This window comes from Pristiophorus japonicus, unplaced genomic scaffold, assembly GCF_044704955.1.
Source record: "Pristiophorus japonicus isolate sPriJap1 unplaced genomic scaffold, sPriJap1.hap1 HAP1_SCAFFOLD_510, whole genome shotgun sequence".
NCBI lineage: Eukaryota > Metazoa > Chordata > Chondrichthyes > Pristiophoridae > Pristiophorus > Pristiophorus japonicus.
In genome coordinates, this window is record NW_027254416.1 from 154,047 (window position 1) to 175,964 (window position 21,918).

Sequence of the window (21,918 nt, forward strand, 5' to 3'; positions counted from 1 at the left end):
CACTTCAGCCAACTCAGCCCTCATTCCTTTGAAGTCTCTTTTATTTAAGCTGAGTGCACTGGTTGAATTCCAACTTTCTCACCCTCCATCTGAATTTGAAATTCAACCATGCTATGGGCTTTCATTCCAAGGGGATCCATTATTGGGAGAATGTTTATTAATCCTGTCTCATTACACAGGACCAGATCCAAAATAGCCTGCCCGCTGTTTGGTTCAGTTACATACTGCTCAAGGAACCCGTCCCTTATGCACTCTATGAAATCTAGGAGGACGAGACCGGGGAATTAGCATTGGTTGTAATTTACCAAAATTCTCTGAATTCTGGGGAGGTCCCAGCAGATTGGAAAACTGCCAATGCAACGCCTCTATTTAAAAAGGAGGCAGACAAAAAGCAGGAAACTATAGACCAGTTAGCCTAACATCTGTGGTTGGGAAGATGTTTGAGTCCATTAGTAAAGAAATAGTAGCAGGACATTTGGAAAAGCATAATTTGGTCAGGCAGGGTCACCATCGATTTATGAAGGGAAAGTCATGTTTGACAAATTTGCTGGAATTCTTTGAGGATGTAACGAACAGGGTGGATAAAAGGGAACCAGTGGATGTGATGTATTTGGACTTCCAGAAGGCATTGACAATGTGCCACATAAAAGGTTACTGCACAAGATAAAATATCACCGGGTTGGGGGTAATATATTAGCATGGATAGAGGATTGCCTAACTAAAAGAAAACAGAAAGTCAGGATAAATGGTTCATTCTTGGGTTGGCAATCAGTACCTAGTGGGGTGCTGCAGGGATCAGTGCTGGGACCCCAACTATTTACAATCTATATTAGCGACTTGGAAAAAAGGACTGAGTATAACGTAGCCAAGTTTGCCGACAATGCAAAGATGGGAGAAAAATCAATGTGTGAGGATGACACAAAAAACCTGCAAAGGACACAGACAGGTTAAGTGAGTGGGCACAAATTTGGCAGATGGAGTCTAATATTAGAAAGTGTGAGGTCATGCACTTTGGCAGAAATAAATCAAAGAGCAAGTTATTATTTGAATGGACAAAAATTGCAAAGTGCTGCAGTACAGTGGGACCTGGGGGTACTTGTGCATGAAAAACAAAAGGTTAGTATGCAGGTACAGCAATTGATCAGGAACGCCAATAGAATCTTAGCCTTTTATTGCAAAAGGGATTGAGTATAAATGCAGGGAAGTCTTGCTACAGTTATACAGGGTAATAGTGAAGCCACACCTGGAATACTGCATAAAGATTTTGGTTTCCATATTTACGAAAGGATATACTTGCTTTGGAGGCAGTTCAGAGAAGGTTCACTAGGTTTATTGCAGAGATGAGGGGTTGACTTATGAGGAAAGGTTGAGGAGGTTGGGCCTCTACTCATTGCAATTCAGAAGAATGAGAGGTGATCTTATCGAAACGTATAAGATTAGGAGGGGGCTTGAGAAGGCCATTGCAGAGAGAATGTTCCACTGATAGGGGAGACTAGAACTCGGGAGCATAAACTTAGAATAAGGAGCCACCCAATTAAAATTGAGAAGAGGAGGAATTTCTTCTCTCAGAGAGTTGTAAATCTGTGGAATTCGCTGCCTCAGAGAGCTGTGGAAGCTGGGTTATTGAATAAATTTAAGACCGAGCTAGACAGTTTCTTAACCGATAAGGGATTAAGTGGTTATAGGGAATAGGCAGCGAAGTGGACCAGAGTCCATGATCGGATCAGCCATGATCGTATTAAATGGTGGAGCAGGCTCGAGGGGCCGTATGGCCTATTCCTGCTCCTATTATGTTCTTATGTTCCCTTCCCTCTCTTTCCCTTAAGTGCTGATTCTAGCTGGATTCAGTTTGACTCACTGGTTCCCCTCTCCCCCGCTGAAGATGCTGACTCTGTTTGAGTTCAGTTCTATACTCACTGGTTCCCCTCCCCTGAAGATACTGACTCTGGCTGGGTTCAGTTCTACACTCACTGGTTCCCCTCCCTTGAAGGTGCTGACTCTGACTGGGTTCAGTTCTACACTCACTGGTTCCCCTCCCCTGAAGGTACTGCTCTGGCTGGATTCAGTTCTACACTCACTGGTTCCCCTCCCTTGAAGGTGCTGACTCTGGCTGGGTTCAGTTCTACACTCACTGGTTCCCCTCCCTTGAAGGTGCTGACTCTGGCTGGGTTCAGTTCTACACTCACTGGTTCCCCTCCCTTGAAGGTGCTGACTCTGGCTGGGTTCAGTTCTACACTCACTGGTTCCCTTCCTCTGAAGGTGCTGACTCTGGCTGGGTTCAGTTCCAGTACCAAAATGGGCGCACATGCGCTGTGCTAATCACTGAATCAAGATGGCAGAGTGCTGAACCTGCCTTCCTATACCAAGATGGCCGCCGTTAGCCTGGGCCAGTGACCTGGAGAAAGCCCCGAAGTTGCAACCCCCGATATTCCGGTTATTATTCCGGGCTTGCGGTGCGCACCGGCTGTTTATGAAGCCTCCCCGGCTCCCCGCTGGTCCATTACTCCGCTCCGTCCCGCTGAAAGAGACACTCTGTGGCGCCTGTCCAAAACGTGTCGCCTCCGCCATTACATGCACCGCACATGCTCCAAACACAGCCAGGGCCCGTGCCTGCGCACTGAGCTCCTGTAGTCTGGGGGAGGCACATTCTCCCCACGGAGCATGCTGGGTACATAAGACCATGAGAAATCGGAGCAGGAGTGGGCCACCCAACCCCCCGAGCCTGCTCCCCATTCAATAAGATTTGATGGGACAGTGTAGAAACATAGAAAATAGGTACAGGAGTAGGCCATTCGGCCCTTCGAGCCTGCACCACCATTCAATAAGATCATGGCTGATCATTCCCTCAGTACCCCTTTCCTGCTTTCTCGCCATACCCCTTGATCCCCTTAGCCTTAAGGGCCATATCTAACTCCCTTTTGAATATATCCAATGAACTGTAGAGGGAGCTTTACCCTGTATCTAACCCCGTGCTGTATCTGTTCTACAGTGTCTGATGGGACAGCGTACAGGGAAATTAACTCTGTATCTAACCAATGCAGTACCTAACCTGGGAGTGTTTGGGACAGGCTAGAGGGAGATTTAATCTTTGTGTTACCCATGCTGTACCTGCCCTAAGAATGTCTGGTGAGACAGCGTAGAGGGACCTTTACTCTGCATCTAACCTGTGTTGCACCTGCCCTGGGAATACTTGATGGGACAGTGTAGAGGGAGCTTTACTCTGTATCTAACCTGTGCTGTACCTGCCCTGGGATTGTTTGTTGGGATAGTGTAGAGGAAGAAATTACTCTGTAATTATTCTGTGCTGTCCCTGCCCTGGAGTCTTTGGGGGAGATATACTCTGTGTCTAACCTGGCTGTACCTGCCCTGGGAGTGTTTGATGGGAGAGTGTAGAGGGAGCTTTACTCTGTATCTAACCCCGTGCTGTACCTGCCCTGGGAGAGTTTGATGGTACAGTGTAGACGGAGCTTTACTTTGTATCTGAGTTGGGATAAATGGGTCATTTTTCTGTTGGCAAACAGCAGCTGGAGGGGTGCCGTAAGCATCGGTGCTGGGTCCTCAACTATTTACAATCTATATTAATGACTTGGATGAAGGGACCGAGTGTAATCTAGCAAAGCTTGCTGATGATACAAAGATGGATGGGAAAGAAAATTGTCAAGTGAACACAAAAATCTGCAAAAGGATATAGGCAGGCTAAGCGAGTGAGCAAACATTTGGCAGATGGAGTATAATGTGGGAAAATGTGAGGTTATCCACTGGGGAAGAAAAAATAGAAAAACAAATTATAATTTAAATGGAGTAAAATTGCAAAGTGCTACAGCAGAATTGCACAGGGTAGATTATAATATAAAAAATAGGAGCAAGAGTAGGCCACTTGGCCCCTCGAAACACAAAAAGTTAGTATGCAGGTACAGCAAGTAATCAGGAAGGCAAATGGAATGTTGACCTTCATTGCAAAGGGGATGGAGTATAAAAGCCGGCAAGTCCTGCTACAACTGTACAGGATATTGGTGAGGCCACACCTCGAATACTGCATACAGTTTTGGTCTCTGTATTTAAGGAATGATATACTTGCATTGGAGGCTGTTCAGAGAAGGCTCACTAGTTTGATTCTGGAGATGAGGGGGTTGACTTATGAAGATAGGTTGAGTAGGTTGAGCCTATACCCATTGGAGTTCAGAAGAATGAGAGGCGATCTTATCGAAACATATAAGATAATGAGGGGGCTCGACAAGGTGAATGCAGAAAGGATATTTGCACTCATAGGGGAATCTAAAACTAGGGTTCATAGTCTCAGAGTAAGGGGCCGCCCATTTAAAACTGAGATGAGATGTAATTTCTTCTCTGATGGTTGTAAATCTGTGGAATTTCTGCCCGAGAGAGCTGTGGAGACTGGGCCATTGAATATATTAAAGGCAGAGATAGACAGATTTTTGAGCGATAAGGGAATAGTGTTATGGGGAACAGGCAGGGAAGTGGAGCTCAGCCCTAGATCAATCAGCCATGATCTTATTAAATGGTGGAGCAGTCTCGAGGGGCCAAGTGGCCTACTCTTGCTCCTATTTTTTATATTATAATCTACCCTGTGCTGTACCTGCCCTGGGATTGTTTGTTGGGACAGTGCAGAGAGAGCTTTACTCTGTATCTAACCCATGCTGTACCTGCCCTGGGAGTGTTTGATGAGGGCAGTGTTGAGGAGCATTACTCTGTATCCAACCCCGTGCTGTACCTGCCCTGGGAGTGTTTGATGGGACAGTGTTGAGGGAGCTTTACTCTGTATCGAACCCGTGCTGTACCTGCCCTGGGAGTGTTTGATGGGACGGTGTAGAGGGAGCTTTACTCTGTAGTTAACCTGTGCTGTACCTGCCCTGGGAGTGTTTGATGGGACAGTGGAGAGAGAGCATTATGCTGTAGTTAACCTGTACTGTACCTGCCCTGGGAGTGTTTGATGGGGCAGTGTAGATGGACCTTTACTTTGTATCTGAGTCAGGATAAATGAGTCATTTTTCTATTGGCAAACAGTGACTAGTGGGGTGCCACAGAGATTGGTGCTGGGTCCTCAATCTACATTAATGTCCTGGATGAAGGGATCAAGTGTAATGCAGCCAAGTTTGCTGATGATACAAAGATGGGTGGGAAAGAAAATTGTGAGGACACAAAATATCTGCAAAGGGATATAGACAGGTTAAGTGAGTGGCCAAAATTTTGGCAGATGCTGTACAATGTGGGAAAATGTGAGGTCATCCACCTTGGCAGAAAAAATAGAAAAGCAAATTATAATTTAAATGGAGAAAAATTGCAAAGTGCTACAGTACAGTGGGACCTAGGCCTTCTTGTACATGAAACACAAAGTTAGTATGTAGGTACAGCAAGTAATCAGGAAGGCAAATGGAATGTTGGCCTTTATTGCAAGGGGGGATAGAGTATAAAAGCAGAGAAGTACTTCCACAACTGTACAGGGTATTGGTGAGGCCACACCTCGAGTACTACCTACAGTTTTGGTCTCCGTATTTAAGGAAGGATTTACTTGCATTGGAGGCTGTTCAGAGAAGGTTCGCTAGGTTGATTCCGGAGATGAGATGGTTGACTTATGAAGATAGGTTGAGTAGGTTGGGCTTATACCTATTGGAGTAGAGAAGAATGAGAGGTGATCTTCTCGAAACAGATAAGAAAATGAGGGGGCTCGATAAGGTGGATGCAGAGAGGATATTTCCATTCATAGGGGAAACCAAGTCTCAGAATAAGAAGCCGCCCGTTTAAAACTGAGATGAGGAGGAATTTCTTCTCTGAGGATTGTAAATCTGTGGAATTCTCTGCCCCAGAGAGCTATGGAGGCTGGGTCATTGAATAAATTTAAGGCGGAGATAGACACATTTTTGAGCGATAAGGGAATAAAGGGCTATGGGGAGCGGGCAGGGAAGTGTAGCTGAGTCCATGATCAGATCAGCCATGATCTTATTAAATGGAGGAGCAGGCTCGAGGGGTCAAGTGGCCTACTCCTGCCCTTGGAATGTCTGGTGGGACAATGTTGATGGAGCTTTAATCTGTATCTCAGCAAGACAAGTATATCCTTCCTTCGATAAGGAGACCAAAACTGTGCACAGTACTCCAGGTGTGGTCTCACCAAGGCCCTGTACAATTATGGAGTGAAGTTCGAGAGAGAATTACACTGTATCTAAATTATGCTGTCCCTGCCCTAGGAGTGTTTATTTAGACACTGTAGAGGGAGCTTTACTTAGTATCTAACCAATGCAGTATCTGCCCTGGGATTGGTTGATGGGACAGTGTAGAGGGAGCTTTACTCTGTATCTAACCCCGTGCCGTACCTGCCCTGGGAGTGTTTGATGGGACAGTGTAGAGGGAGCTTTGCTCTGTATCTAACCCGTGTGTAACTGCCTTGGGAGTGTTTGGGATATTGTAGACCTGAGATTTACTCTATCAACCCTGGTAGTGTTTGGGACAGGATGGAGTGAGATTTACTCTGTATCAAATCCGTGCAGTACCGGTTGTCCTGACATCAGTAGTAGGGAGAATGCTAAAATCTATTATTAAGCACATAGTAACAGGGCACTTCGGAACTAATAACAGGATTGGGAAGAAACAACATGGATTTAAGAAAGGGAAATTGTTCTTGACAAATCTGTTAGTGTTTTTTGAGCTTGTAACTAGCAGGATAGATAAGGGGGAACCACTGGATGTGGTGTATTTAGATTTAGAGCAGGAATTCGATGAGGTGCCACACAAGATTATTAAACAAAATTAGGGCTCATGGGATTGAGGTAATTTACTAGCAACGATTAAGGATTGGTTAACGGACAGAAAACAGAGAGTAGGAATAAACGGGTCATTTTCAGGTTGACAGGCTGTAACTGGTGGGGTGCTGCGAGGATCGGTGCTTGGGCCCCAGCTATTCACAATCTATATCAATAATTTGGATGAAGGGACCAAATGTAATATAATGAAGATTGCTGAGGATACAAAGCTAATTGGGAATGTAAGTTGTGAGGAGGATAAATATATGTTTCAAGGGGATATATACAGGCTCAGTGAATGGGCAGGAACATGGCAAATGGAATATTGTGTGAAGAAATGTTAAGTTATAATCATGGTAGAAATAGAAAGGCAGAGTATTTTTTTAAATGGTGAGAGATTGGGAAATGTTGGTGTTCAGAGGGACCTGGGTGTCCTTGTACACAAATCACTGAAAGTTAACATGCAGGTACAGCAAGCAATTAAGCAAGCAAATGGTATGTTGGCCTTTATTACAAGAGGATTTGAGTATAAGAGTAAAGACGTCTTACTGCAATTATACAGGGCCCTGGTGAGACCATACCTGGGGTACTGTGCACAGTTTTGGTCTCCTTACTAAAGGAAAGATAAACTTACTATAGAGGGAGTGCACAAAGATTCACCAGACTGATTTCTGGGATGGCGGGATTGTCCTATGAGAGATTGAGTAGACCAGGCCAATATTCTCTAGCATTTAGAAGAATGAGAGGTGAGAGGCCACGCCCACATCCCATGAACAAATTTAAAAAGAGATGTGAGGTGTTTAAATTTGATCAAGGACACCAGCCAAATTATTAGAGACACTCCCTGTCCTTCAGGACCTGTGTCCAAGGGAGAAGCTGATGGGTTTATCTGATCATCTTTGGATTAAATGTTGTGCTCATTGAGCTAAGCATCCCGTGCCAGCATCAAACACTCTCCAGTCAGGCACAGCACGGGCTAGATATAGAGTGAACTCATCGGTCGCTCCCCGACACAGATACTGAGGGACAGGGAGTGTCCGGGACACTGACATTTCTCACTCAATAAGGTATAAATTGATCCTGTACCTCTCCCCATTAATCTTGGACTCCACACGGGCCGAGTCCTGCTCCTGTTTCCCTTCCTGTAGCAGCACTGAGCTCAACCCAGCCCATAATAAGCAGGGCTCAAGGAGATCGGTTGCTCGGCACTGTAGTGATGTCATAAAGAAGGGCCATTCAGCCCAGCGGGTCCTCTCCGTGTCTCTTTAAAGGAGGAGAGCTGAGACATCCTGTCTCAACACAATCCCCCCTGTTCATACTGAGAATCCCCAGGGAAGGCCCAAGGCCCAAGGCCCAGAGTGTGAAACACAACCCAGTGGGAAAGAGGAGGAGAGCTGGGACATCCTGTCTCAACACACAGCCCCCTGTTCATACTGAGAATCCCCGGGAAAGGCCCAAGGCCCAGAGTGTTGAACACAACCAAAAGGGAAAGAGGAGCAGAGCTGGGACATCCTGTCTCAACACACATCCCCCTGTTCATACTGAGAATCCTCAGGGAAGGCCCAAGGCCTAGAGTGTGAAACACAACCCAGGGGGAAAGCGGAGGAGAGCTGGGACATCCTGTCTCAACACACATCCCCCTGTTCATACTGAGAATCCCCGGGAAAGGCCCAAGGCCCAAGGCCCAGAGTGTGGAACACAACCCAGGGGAAAAGAGGAGGAGAGCTGGTGCAGTGTGGAAGATGAGGGAGGAGTCTGCTCATTCCCAGGGCAGATTAGACAAAGTGCTTTGAGTGGTGAGTCCAGCAGTGAAACTGAAATGAAACCATCGGGAATAAATAAATATCCAATCCAAGGGAACAAGCAACGGGTCATTGGGCAGAAATCACAACCGGCCCAGAATTATTCAATGGGCGAGCATCGATTGCTTTTTGTGGGAAGTTCTACACTCCAACCATCCATTGAGTGAAGAAGTGTTTGCTAACATCTCTCCTGAATGGCCTGGCTCTGATTTTAAGGTTATGTTCCCTCGTCCTAGACAACCACCGCAGCAGAATCAATTTCTCTCTATTTACCCTAGCAATTGCTTTCAAAATCCCACTAAATTCCCACAGACTAGATAGAGTATGATTTGATACAGAGTAAAGTTCCCTCTACACTGCTGCAGGGCAAACTTCGGTGTCCATCCCGACTGCGCTGCTGGCAGCTTATCAATTAAAATTCAGCAGCAGTACGATCTGCCACTGCACTGAAAACTTTCCACCTGCAGCTCCTGATCAGTTTCAGGTTAAAGCTCCCTCTAAACTGTCCCATCAAGCACTCCCGGGGCAGGGGCAGCACGAATTAGATACACAGTAAATCTGTGTCAGAGGAAACTGTACCCCAGTGAGAGTCAGTGCCAGAGGAAACTGTACCCCAGTGAGGGTCAGTGCCAGAGGAAACTGTATCCCAGTGAGTCAGTGCCAGAGGAAACTTTACCCCAGTGAGAGCCAGTGCCAGAGGAAACTGTACCCCAGTGAGAGTCAGTGCCAGAGTGTTAGGGAAATAAATTCCACAACAAGTCCAAGTACGGTGAAGGAAAACGTCACAGTTTATTCGTACAGAGCGCTCTCGGAGAAGTGGGGAAACTCCGCAGCTTCGCCACACCTCCTCTCCGAGCGAAGTTTCCAAGTTACAATTATACCTTTGGCGGCGGTCCCGCCCCCTTACACCATTGTCCAATTATCTAACATTTTTGTAACGTCTTACCGTATATGGTAATGCTATGACAATCTATCTTTACATTGTGGTAAGTCAAAGGTTAACTAGCATACGCACACACAAATGGGGTTATTTTCCTCGCATCAGCAGAAAAACAAGGAACTATCTTCCTGTTATTAATACAAGCGATATACATCTGTTTGCCTCTCCAACCATCCATTTCCCTACTTCCCCTATCTTCATGACTCAGGGTCAACGAACTTTGGAGACTAAATGTGTCTTTTGTTTTAAGCAGGCAATTTGTTGCTTGAACATTTACATAGTACAGTACCAAAAACAAGAGTATTATAAACTAAGAGATAATTCTTCCACAACAGTCCCTTCTGTTGATCTTTTCCCATCTCATGCGGATAAGAACAATCCAATCTTACATCCAAGCTGCCTCATCGTCTTGTGCCAGGGTCCTTGGGCAAGCCTGGAGCTGGTGCTACTGCTGCAAATGGAGGTGCTGCTTCCGATATGTTGCGGGTGGAAGTCGGGTTGTTGTATCATTGATGTAAATTCCGGCAGCTATGGGTATCGTGGTACATAACTTGGACATACATATCTTAATCATCATTACCGCAAGGTACAAGGCCAGGCATATGCCCACAATCAAAATCAGCCCCTGTATAATACTCTGTCCCAACTTACAGACATCCATCCCCCCAGCCAGCCAACTTCACCATCCGGGGTGGTTAGTTTCCTCACTTCTCTCCTTATATGGTCGGCTAGGTTGGTTATATTCTCCGAATTATCGGGAATATAAGTGTAACATTCGGCCCCAATCAATGCGCAAGTGCCTCCGTTCTGGGCCAATTCGTAATCTAGGGCCATTCGGTTCTGAAGTACGGTAGTACATATGGCTACCATTTCAGCTGTTATGCTCTCCATCACCTCGGCAGTGTTGTTAGCTATTTGTTCCAGAACCCTCTCTACGTTTCTTAGTTCATCCATGGTGCGCCCTATCCTGTATGGGAACATCACAACTCCAAAGAGTCTTTTTACCGGGGTAATCGCTCGTCTTCGTCGACCTGGTGTACGCACCTCTGCCAGGGTACATACCTGTCTGACAAAGGGGACCACATATCCCAAATAACAGGACCCTGTCCATCACCTGGGTAACCAGGGATATGCCCTATGCCCGCACACAAAATATGTGGCGTTATACGCTGCCATTTCATATATTGTGTCGGGGTCCCAAGACTGGGCCCACAGACCTCCACCTGTTTTATTCGGAAGGCGTGAGAGGATAGTGACCCGTGCGCCTGTTGTGATATTGAGGTTGTGTGGGCAATTGCTGTACCCTACGACACGTTCCCTTCCGCTGGTGTCATTTCGGGTTAAACATATGGTCCCGGTTGGTCCCCCAATCCCCGAGGTATTGGTCAGAACTAGGTGTGGGGGTTCCCTTTTAAGGTCATAGGGTGGTTGGTACCATCCCTGGAATGTTTGACTAATGGGGTACCCAGCACTCTCCCACTCGGTGACGTCCCCGTAGTTGTCCACACGGTAGCGGTATGATGGTCCTCCTCCTATCTGTGCCGTTCTGGCTCAGAAGCCACTTAACAGTCTCAGTTAGGGTCAGTGGAACGGGGCGGAAAGGAATTCCCCCTTTGGAATATATAGGGATATGTGAGCAGACCCAGCAACTAGAAAAGTTCCCATTTTGCGCATAAACATAAGACATATTCAAAAAGGTGTTTACATGGAGCTCTCGCTTCCGTCTCGCTTCCCACGCGCTGCACTTGACGTACACCAATGCTACTATACAGACTGTGACACACAGTTTCATCTTATCACTTTATATTAACAACTAGTCAAAGGCAAAATGGCCGTATATGTTGCTTGTAGTGTCTCTATTGACCTGTGGGCGAATCAAAGAATGGTGGATACTACAGGCATTAATTTTTCGGCTCAAAAACCTTAAGCTGGGTTCTATGTTTCCATTGTCCTTTTCCCCTAATATCAATACAGGCGCATGTATCTCCACTAATCATAACCTCGTACGGCCCTATCCACTTCGGGGCGAACCCGGGTTTTCCTGGGAGAACCTTCACCATCACGTGCGTTCCTGCTTGAGGTATGTCCGGGAAGGCGGCGGACTCCAGTTTTTTTTAAAATCACATTGAGCCTGCCTTTCTCTGGTTTGCTTTCACATTTCCTGGAGACTATTACTAATCTCCAATATATATGTCTCCGAATTCTATCCCTTAGGGGTCCTACATCCGCTCCTCCCATAAAAATTCCTTCTGGGAGTTGCATCGCCCTTCCCGTCATTAACTCATAAGGGGATAAGCCCGTTGTTCGATTAGGGACCGCCTTTAGTTTCATCAGAATGATGGGTAACACATCAACCCATGTAGTCCCCAGTTTCTCGGATTGCCTTTGCGATCATTATCTTAAGGGTTCGATTCATCCGTTCTACCATTCCTGAACTTTGGGGATGGTATGGTATGTGGAATTTCTGTTTTATTCCCATTAGTTGATATACGACCTTTATTACCTTCCCGGTGAAGTGGGTGCCTTGGTCCGAGTCCATTTGCAATGGTACCCCCACATCTAGGGATTATTTCTTCCGCCAGAATTCTAGCTACCGCAGTGGCCGTACAGTTCCTTATTGGGTAAGCTTCCACCCATCGGGTGAACTGGCCTATTACCACTAAGCAATGTCATTTTCCCCGTTGTGACGGACCCCCTGCGTCCCCATGCTATCATATAATCATGTACAACTCCAAACGCATAGCGACTATCTGTATAGATATTAACAGTCTTGCCCCCTGCCAGCTTCAAGGCTTCGGTTAAGGCCACAATCTCATCAACTTGGGCTGAGAGTCCCCCATCTAATCTGCCAGATGCCACGGTTCGTAACTGGCTATTTACCACGGCCCACCCGGTCCGTGGTGTCCCTTCGACATACTTTCTAGACCCATCCACGTAGAGGGTCATCTGTGCCCCGGTTAAGGGTTCGTCTGCTAGGCGACCTTTTGTATTCTCACTATGCACTTCCTCACACTGCTGCGGCTTCACTGCCCCCAGGAGGCCTTCTGCCGGGTTTTCTCCTATGTCCCTCATGTTCGGGCCCTGGGATGTTAACCGGCGTCATGTCAACGAGGCCCGTGTCCTGCTTTGTTTTGGCCCATATCGGCTCTAGGGCCTCGCATATCACCCCGTCTACCCCCGACTCTTATCCCTAATCCCGGACCAGTGGTTTAGCACTGCCTATTTTCGCAATGTTTCATAAGGGCGCGGAGTACTTGCTTTTACGTCCATCTGCTTGTGGCCAGATTATTTTGTTATGCTCGGCGTCGAAGTTCCCTTATTAAGTCTGTTCCTAGAATAATTATTTCATTATTTGTATCAGGCGAGGATTATTACATGGGCTAGTTCTGTTTTATTTTATTCTGACTATCCCACCATTTCCTTTATCTGTCAGGTGAGTCTTCTTTATTCTATTAAGAAATTCAAATGAATAATGTCCAATATAAAACAGTTGTCAATGGAAAGGGTTAACTTCTTTACAGGTTTGTAAGAAGGCCTGATGTCATTACGTGACTTCACGTAATCATCCGAATGTAATTTTTTTTAAGTCTTTGTGCTTTCAAAACTTGCTTAGAAATTAGGAATCCGTTAAAACAGCAGAAATCATTAGTAAAGTCGTCATAATAGAAGTCTTCTCATCAGGACAGACAGCATTTTAGATTAAATTTCAATTTTTTCCTTAACTTCGAATTCAAGTACTTACCAAAGATTTTTTTTTAAAATTCATTTAAAACGATACCACACATTTTCAATAGTTATTTTGTTTACTGAACTTCAATTTTCACACAAGCTGTATACATTCCAACATTTCCTATAAGAATTTTAAAATCAGTAAAATTTTCTAATTCCCAATTTTTCTTTCTGTGCTGAGTTCTCATAGCTTAGATCTCTTCTCGTTATTTTGAAAAACTCCTGCTTGTTTAGACTGTTCGGGACTTTTCTTGATAAACACGTCTATTCTGGAAATCTTTTCAAACTGCAATGAAACTTTCTTGTAATTTAAAATCATTTTCAATGGAGAGTGTCTTTTACCTCTTCCAAAAATCTTTTCAATTAAACCAATATCTTTTTTTTTCACAGCCAATATCAACGAGTATTTAGTAAGTTATGTCCTTTTTTAAAATCTCCTTTCTTCAAATTAGGTTTTGGTATTTTACACAGAGGGCTCATCTCTCGGTAACTTCGTTAATTCAGACAATCAAAGACACTTTATCGTTCAATTTCGTTCAATTTCTTTTCTTTCAAGGCTGCATCTTTATCCTTCCTTTTCATAACTAGAATGGAGTCTAGCACGCAGGCTTTGAGGGCTGCTTTTCGTCCTCTCAAATGTCCCAGTTTTTCTTTCTGCTTCTGCATCTCCCACCACTCTCTCTGTTCTTTCACACTTTTTTTTTTCACGTCGGGGCCCATCCCTCCTTTCGGTCCTGTATAGTCTGGTGAGGGACCCTAGGCGGGGCCCTCTCCGTTTCCTTACCACTCATCGTAGTCTCACGTCATGGTCTCACGATTGTCAGAGGTACGCCTGGTCTTACTCACTTCTACCAGGCGGACTTGCAATCTTTATCGTCAGAGGTGTCTGATTACAAGTGCGATTCTTACCACTCATCGTAGCCACACGTCACGGTCTTACTACTGTCAGCGGTCCGTTCGGGACTTGCAGTCTCTATCGTCAGAGGTGTTTCAACACACTTGCGATTCGTTAAAAATGGCGCCTCCGGGACCCACTATGATCTTTTCCAACTGCACCCGCAACTTACTACAACCACATTAATTGTTCTACACACGACCCCCAATGTCCCGACCTGTGTGACTCAAAGTCGCAAGGATATTAGTCCCTACTTCACTCACTGTTCCACTTTTCCGTCGCCACTTTATCCTCTCGTTTGTTCCCTTTGACCTTAATCCTTGGCCTTCACGTGGGGCATTCGCCCTCTTAATTCCGGCTCAAGTTAGGTGACTGAGAAAGTTTGTGACAATCGAAGTGGCGGGGAACACTCGTTTCTTTCACACATCACTCATACCAAGCTAGCTTAGACTCTAACCCACGGCTCAACTGTGGTTTTTCTCACCGTTCACGGATGTTTTGTTCTTTGGTGAATCGTGGCTCAGGAGTCACCCTGTTCCGGGGCCCAATTGACTGGATGGTCAAACCTTGACTACTCATCCCTCTCCACCAGCTAGGCGACCCAAAGCGACCGTATTCACATTGCTCACAGCGCCAAATCTGTTCGGGAAATAAATTCCACACCAAGTCCGAGTACGGTGAAGGAAAACGTCACAGTTTATTCGTACAGAGCACTCTCGGAGAAGTGGGGAAACTCCGCAGCTTCATCACACCTTCTCTCCGAGCGAAGTTTCCAAATTACAATTATACCTTTGGGGGCGGTCCCACCCCCTTACACCATTGTCCAATTATCTAACATTTTTGGAACGTCTTACCCGATTTGGTAATGCTATGACAATCTATCTTTACATTGTGGTAAGTCAAAGGTTAACTAGCATACACACACACACAAGTGGGGTTATTTTCCTCGCATCAGCAGAAAAACAAGGAATTATCTTCCTGTTATTAGTACAAGCGCTATACATCTGTTTGCCTCTCCAACCGTCCGTTTCACTACTTCCCCTATCTTCATGACTCAGGGTCAACGAACTTTGGAGACTAAATGTGTCTTTTGTTTTAAGCAGGCAATTTGTTGCTTGAACGTTTACATAGTACAGTACCAAAAACAAGAGTATTATAAGCTAAGAGATAATTCTTCCACAACACAGAGGAAACTGCACCCCAGTGAGAGTTAGTGTCAGAGGAAACTGTACCCCAGTGAGAGTCAGTGCCAGAGGAAACTATACCCTAGTGAGAGTCAGTGCCACAGGAAACTGCACCCCAGTGAGAGTCAGTGCCAGCGGAAACTGTACCCCAGTGAAAGCTAGTGCCAGAGGAAACTGTACCCCAGTGAGAGTCAGTGCCAGAGGAAACTGTACCCCAGTGAGAGTCAGTGCCAGAGGAAACTGTACCCTAGTGAGAGTCAGTGCCAAAGGAAAATATACCCAGAGAGAGTCAGTGCCAGAGGAAACTGAATCCCAGTGAGAGTCAGTGCCAGAGGAAACTGTACTCCAGGGGAAGTCAGTGCCAGAGGAAACTGTACCCCAGAGAGAGTCATTACAATTCGAAATATCTTCAGTTATCAGCAACAAATTGCATTTGTAAAGCGCCTTAAACGTAGTAAAATGTCCTAAGGCACTTCAGAGGACCGTTATCAAACAAAATTTGACACCCAGTCACATAAGGAAATATTAGCACGTGACTAAAAGCTTGTTCAAAATAGTAGGTATTAAGGAGTATTATAAAGATCGAGAGGTTTAGGGAGGGGATTCCAGAGCTTATAGCCTCGGCAGCTGAAGGTAAGGCCATCAATATTGGAGGGATGAAAATTTGGGCTGCTCAAGGAATGCAAAGATCTCTGAGGGTTGTAGGGCTGGAGGATATTACAGCAATAGGGAGGGGCAAGATCCTGGACTGATTTCAAAACAAGGATAAGAATTTTTAAATTGAGGCATTGATGGAGCAGGAGCCAATGTAGTTCAGCGAGCTCAGGGGTGATGGGTGAACGGAAATTGGTACAAGTTGGGATGCGAGGGCTGAGGACAGATTGATTAGAATAGGCCTATATTCTCTGGAGTTTAGAATGGAAGGTGATATCATTGAAACTTAAAATTCTTAGTAGAATTGACAAGGACTGTATAGTCTCGAAGTAGGGATCCTAGTATTAGGATAAGAGATCGCCCATTTAAGACTGAGATGAGGAGATATTTCTTCACTAAAGTTGTGAATTTTTGAAATTCTCTATTGAATAGAGATCTTACTGAATTGTGGAGTAGACGGGAGGGGTCGTATGGCCTACGCCTGCTGCTATTTCTTGTGTTCTTGAGTAAGGATTACGGGCAGGAGTGTTTTTGATGAGCTTAAGTTTGCTGAGAGTGTGAGGACGATCAGAAGAGCATTGGAATAGTCCAATGTAGCGGTAACAGAGGCATGGATGAGGGTTTGAGTAGATGAGCTGAGGAAGGGGCAGAGACTGGCGATATTATTGAGGTGGAAGTAAGTGTACTTGGTGATTGAGTGAATATGGGTTCAGAAGCTCATCTCAGGAACAAGTACGATGCCAATCAATAAACTGGAACTCTCCATATCTGTGTTTCAGTATATTAGAGTACTACATATCTCTAGTGATCAATGAATCAGAAATGCTTCAATATTAGTAGTTATCAATATATTTACTTATAATTCTAAATATTGATGAATGAATAAATGATTCTATGGGCGATAGGCCGTGCTGGTGTTTCAGATGGGTCTGTGCATCGTGATCAGTGAATTGTCTGTGTGCTTCTGCTTCAATCATTCCATTGGCTTTCTCACCAGATGGGAAATATTTGAACATTGAGATCTGATGGTGTCGGTGTGAGTTCAGCCCCACCGAATGTACAGAGACTTGTCCATCTGCTGGGCTCTGCCTCAAACTGGAGTCACCTCTTAGATCAAAGCCCTTTACTCTAAAACACACACGTGATTCACTGTGACTGTGTTTAGAGACAGAAAGTGATCTCACTTCACATCCCATTGCACGGCCTCATGCTGGATAATTGTGCTCGGTGGTCAGACTCTCCCAGTCTCATTTCCTGACTTACCTTGTAACCTGTGTGTACTGTCTACAGGACCGGTGTGTATCTGAGTAAATGGCACTTTCTCTTACCTTTCTCCCCAGTCGATCTATTGAAGCGCTTTCAATCGGAAGGGGCTCCATGGTTGGTGCTCTCACAATCCTGTGCTGGTTCACCGGCTGTTGTTCCTCAGTCCATAATCCCTGTTTCCTTCCAGCCGTGGAACTTTGTCAATCACTCCGCCATTCACCGGGAAATCTAATTATGACAGGGCAGAAAATGAGAAGAATATTAATATCGTGAAGTGGAATGTAGTGTAAAGTATATTCCCAACATTTCAGCAAAGTACATGTCCAGTATTTATTTGATTTTATCCTTTTCCTCAGATCTCTGTCCCGCTTTTCTGGGCTTAGAGAAAAACACCAGAATTCTCCCCGGGTTACACACTGTCTGATCTCACATGGCCCCCGGGTTACACAGTGTCTGATCTCACTGGGCCCCCGGGTTACATACTATCTGATCTCACTGGGCCGCCGGGTTACACAGTGTCTGATTTCACTGGGCCCCCCGGGTTACACACTGTCTGATCTCACTGGGCCCCCGGGTTAAACACTGTCTGATCTCACTGGGCCCACCCCCGGGTTACACACTGTCTGATCTCACATGGCCCCCGGGTTACACAGTGTTTGATCTCACCGGGCCCCCGGGTTACACACTGTCTGATCTCACTGGGCCCACCCCCGGGTTACACACTGTCTGATCTCACTGGGCCCCCGGGTTACACACTGTCTGATCTCACTGGGCCACCGGGTTACACACTATCTGATCTCACTTGGCCCCTGGGTTACACACTGTCTGATTTCACTGGGCTCCTGGTTACACAGTGTCTGATCTCACCGAGCCCCCGGGTTACACAGTGTCTGATCTCACTGGGCCCCCGGGTTACACACTATCTGATCTCACTGGGCCCCTGGGTTACACACTGTCTGATTTCACTGGGCTCCTGGTTACACAGTGTCTGATCTCACTGGGCCTCCGGGTTACACAGTGTCTGATCTCACCGGGCCCCCGGGTTACACACTATCTGATCTCACTGGGCTCCTGGTTACACACTGTCTGATTTCACTGGGCTCCTGGTTACACAGTGTCTGATCTCACTGGGCCCCCGGGTTACACACTGTCTGATCTCACTGGGCCCACCCCCGGGTTACACACTGTCTGATCTCACATGGCCCCCGGGTTACACAGTGTTTGATCTCACCGGGCCCCCGGGTTACACACTGTCTGATCTCACTGGGCCCACCCCCGGGTTACACACTGTCTGATCTCACTGGGCCCCCGGGTTACACACTGTCTGATCTCACTGGGCCACCGGGTTACACACTATCTGATCTCACTTGGCCCCTGGGTTACACACTGTCTGATTTCACTGGGCTCCTGGTTACACAGTGTCTGATCTCACCGAGCCCCCGGGTTACACAGTGTCTGATCTCACTGGGCCCCCGGGTTACACACTATCTGATCTCACTGGGCCCCTGGGTTACACACTGTCTGATTTCACTGGGCTCCTGGTTACACAGTGTCTGATCTCACTGGGCCTCCGGGTTACACAGTGTCTGATCTCACCGGGCCCCCGGGTTACACACTATCTGATCTCACTGGGCTCCTGGTTACACACTGTCTGATTTCACTGGGCTCCTGGTTACACAGTGTCTGATCTCACTGGGCCCCCGGGTTACACACTGTCTGATCTCACTGGGCCCACCCCCGGGTTACACACTGTCTGATCTAACATGGCCCCCGGGTTACACAGTGTCTGATTTCACTGGGCCCCCGGGTTACACACTGTCTGATCTCACTGGGCCCACCCCCGGGTTACACACTGTCTGATCTAACATGGCCCCCGGGTTACACAGTGTCTGATCTCACTGGGCCCCCGGGTTACACACTGTCTGATCTCACTGGGCCCCCGGGTTACACACTGTCTGATTTCACTGGGCCCCCCGGGTTACACACTATCTGATCTCACTGGGCCCCCGGGTTACACAGTGTCTGATCTCACTGGGCCCCCGGGTTACACACTGTCTGATCTCACATGGCCCCGGGTTACACAGTGTCTGATCTCACTGGGCCCCTGGGTTACACACTGTCTTATCTCAGGGCCCCCGGGTTACAAAGTGTCTGATCTCACTGGGCCTTCGGGTTACACACGGGAGGCGGCAGGGGGAGGCGGGTGGCGGGGGGGTGGGGGGAGGACGGTTACAGGAGTCCCTCAGCTTTCCCAGGAACCCCCCGACTCCTCCCTCCCCAGTCATTTTGGTGGGGTGTCTGTGTGCATGTGTCTCTTCCTAAGGAGGATTCAAACAACCTTCCGTATATAAAAGGGATCAGAGGGTCTAGTATGAAGGAGGAACTGAGGGTAATTCTTATTAGTCGGGAAATTGTGTTGGGGAAATTGATGGGATTGAAGGCCGATAAATCCCCACGGCCTGATGGACTGCATCCCAGAGTACTTAAGGAGGTGGCCTTGGAAATAGCGGATGCATTGACAGTCATTTTCCAACATTCCATTGACTCTGGATCAGTTCCTATGGAGTGGAGGGTAGCCAATGTAACCCCACTTTTTAAAAAAGGAGGGAGAGAGAAAACATGGAATTATAGACCGGTCAGCCTGACATTGGTAGTGGGTAAAATGATGGAATCAATTATTAAGGATGTCATAGCAGCGCATTTGGAAAGAGGTGACATGATAGGTCCAAGTCAGCATGGATTTGTGAAAGGGAAATCATGCTTGACAAATCATCTTGAATTTTTTGAGGATGTTTCCAGTAGAGTGGACAAGGGACAACCAGTTGATGTGGTGTATTTAGACTTTCAGAAGGCTTTCGACAAGGTCCCACACAAGAGATTAATGTACAATGTTAAAGCACATGGGATTGGGGGTAGTGTGCTGACGTGGATTGAGAACTGGTTGTCAGACAGGAAGCAAAGAGTAGGAGTAAATGGATACTTTTCAGAATGGCAGGCAGTGACTAGTGGGGTACCGCAAGGTTCCGTGCTGGGGCCCCAGCTGTTTACAGTGTACATTAATGATTTAGACGAGGGGATTAAATGTTGTATCTCCAAATTTACGGATGACACTAAGTTGGGTGGCAGTGTGAGCTGCGAGGGGGATGCTATGAGGCTCCAGAGTGACTTGGATAGGTTAGGTGAGTGGGCAAATGCAGGGCAGATGAAGTATAATGTGGATAAATGTGAGGTTATCCACTTTGGTGGTAAAAACAGAGAGACAGACTATTATCTGAATGGTGACAGATTAGGAAAAAGGGAGGTGCAACGAGACCTGGGTGTCATGGTACATCAGTCATTGGAGGTTGGCATGCAGGTACAGCAGGCGGTTAAGAAAGCAAATGGTATGTTGGCCTTCATAGCGAGGGGATTTGCATACAGGGGCAGGGAGGTGTCACTGCTGTTGTACAGGCCCTTGGTGAGGCCACACCTGGAATATTGTGTACAGTTATGGTCACCTAACTTGAGGAAGGACATTCTTGCTATTGAGGGAGCGAAGGTTCACCAGATTGATTCCTGGGATGGCGGGACTGACCTATCAAGAAAGACTGGATCAACTGGGCTTGTATTCACTGGAGTTCAGAAGAATGAGAGGGGATCTCAGAGAAACGTTTAAAATTCTGACGGGTTTAGACAGGTTAGATGCAGGAAGAATGTTCCCAATGTTGGGGAAGTCCAGAACCAGTGGTCACAGTCTAAGGATAAGGGGTAAGCCATTTAGGACCGAGATGAGGAGAAACTTCTTCACCCAGAGAGTGGTGAACCTGTGGAATTCTCTACCACAGAAAGTTGTTGAGGCCAATTCACTAAATATATTCAAGAGGGAGTTAGATGTAGTCCTTACTACTCAGGGGAATCAAGGGGTATGGCGAGAAAGCAGGAATGGGGTACTGAAGTTGCATGTTCAGCCATGAACTCATTGAATGGTGGTGCAGGCTCGAAGGGCCGAATGGCCTACTCCTGCATCTATTTTCTATGTTTCTAACTCTCTGATCTTATTTGACTTATTTAAATTTGCTCGTGGCTCGGGTAGTAATCCAGAGATTATTACCTTTGTGGTTCATCTTTTTAATTTGGCCCCTAGCTGCTCATAATCTCTTAGCAGAACCTTCTTGTCTGTCCTATCTATGTCATTGGTACCCACGTGGACCACGACAACTGGATCTACCCCCTCCCACTCAAATTCCTCTCCAGTCCTGAGGAGATGTCCTTAACTCTGGCACCGGGCAGGCAACACAGCCTTCGGGACGCATGCTCTTGGCTGCAGAGAACAATATCTACCCCCTAATGATACTGTCCCCTACTACTACAATGTTTCTTTTTATTCCCCCGCTTGAATGTGCTCCTGTACCACGGCGCTGTGGTCAGTTTGCTCATCTTCCCTGCAGTCCCTAGTCTTGCCCACACAGGGAGTAAGAGCCTCGAACCTGTTGGACAAGAGCAAGGGCCGAGGCTCCTCCATCACTATCTGGATCCCCATACCTTCCTCACTCGTAGTCACACCCTCCTGTCCTTGATCGCTGGCCAAATCTGAGTTTGTTAACCTAAGGGGTGTGACTATCCCCTGGAACACAGTGTCAGGTATCATCCCCCATCCATGATGTGTCGCAGTGTCTGTAGCTCGGACTCCAGCTCATGAATGCGGAGCCGAAGT

The 21,918-nt window shown here is 46.6% G+C and overlaps 1 long non-coding RNA gene across 1 annotated transcript; it reads right to left on the reverse strand.

Moving 5' to 3' along the window:
* Positions 1–9,344: 9,344 nt before the first annotated feature.
* On the reverse strand, positions 9,345–17,386 carry LOC139253753 (uncharacterized). The gene is made up of 3 exons (XR_011591976.1): positions 17,288–17,386; positions 14,606–14,760; positions 9,345–11,361 (listed from the first exon to the last, which is right to left on the reverse strand). It is a non-coding gene; the product is annotated as an uncharacterized lncRNA (long non-coding RNA).
* Between the last annotated feature and the right edge of the window lie 4,532 nt (positions 17,387–21,918).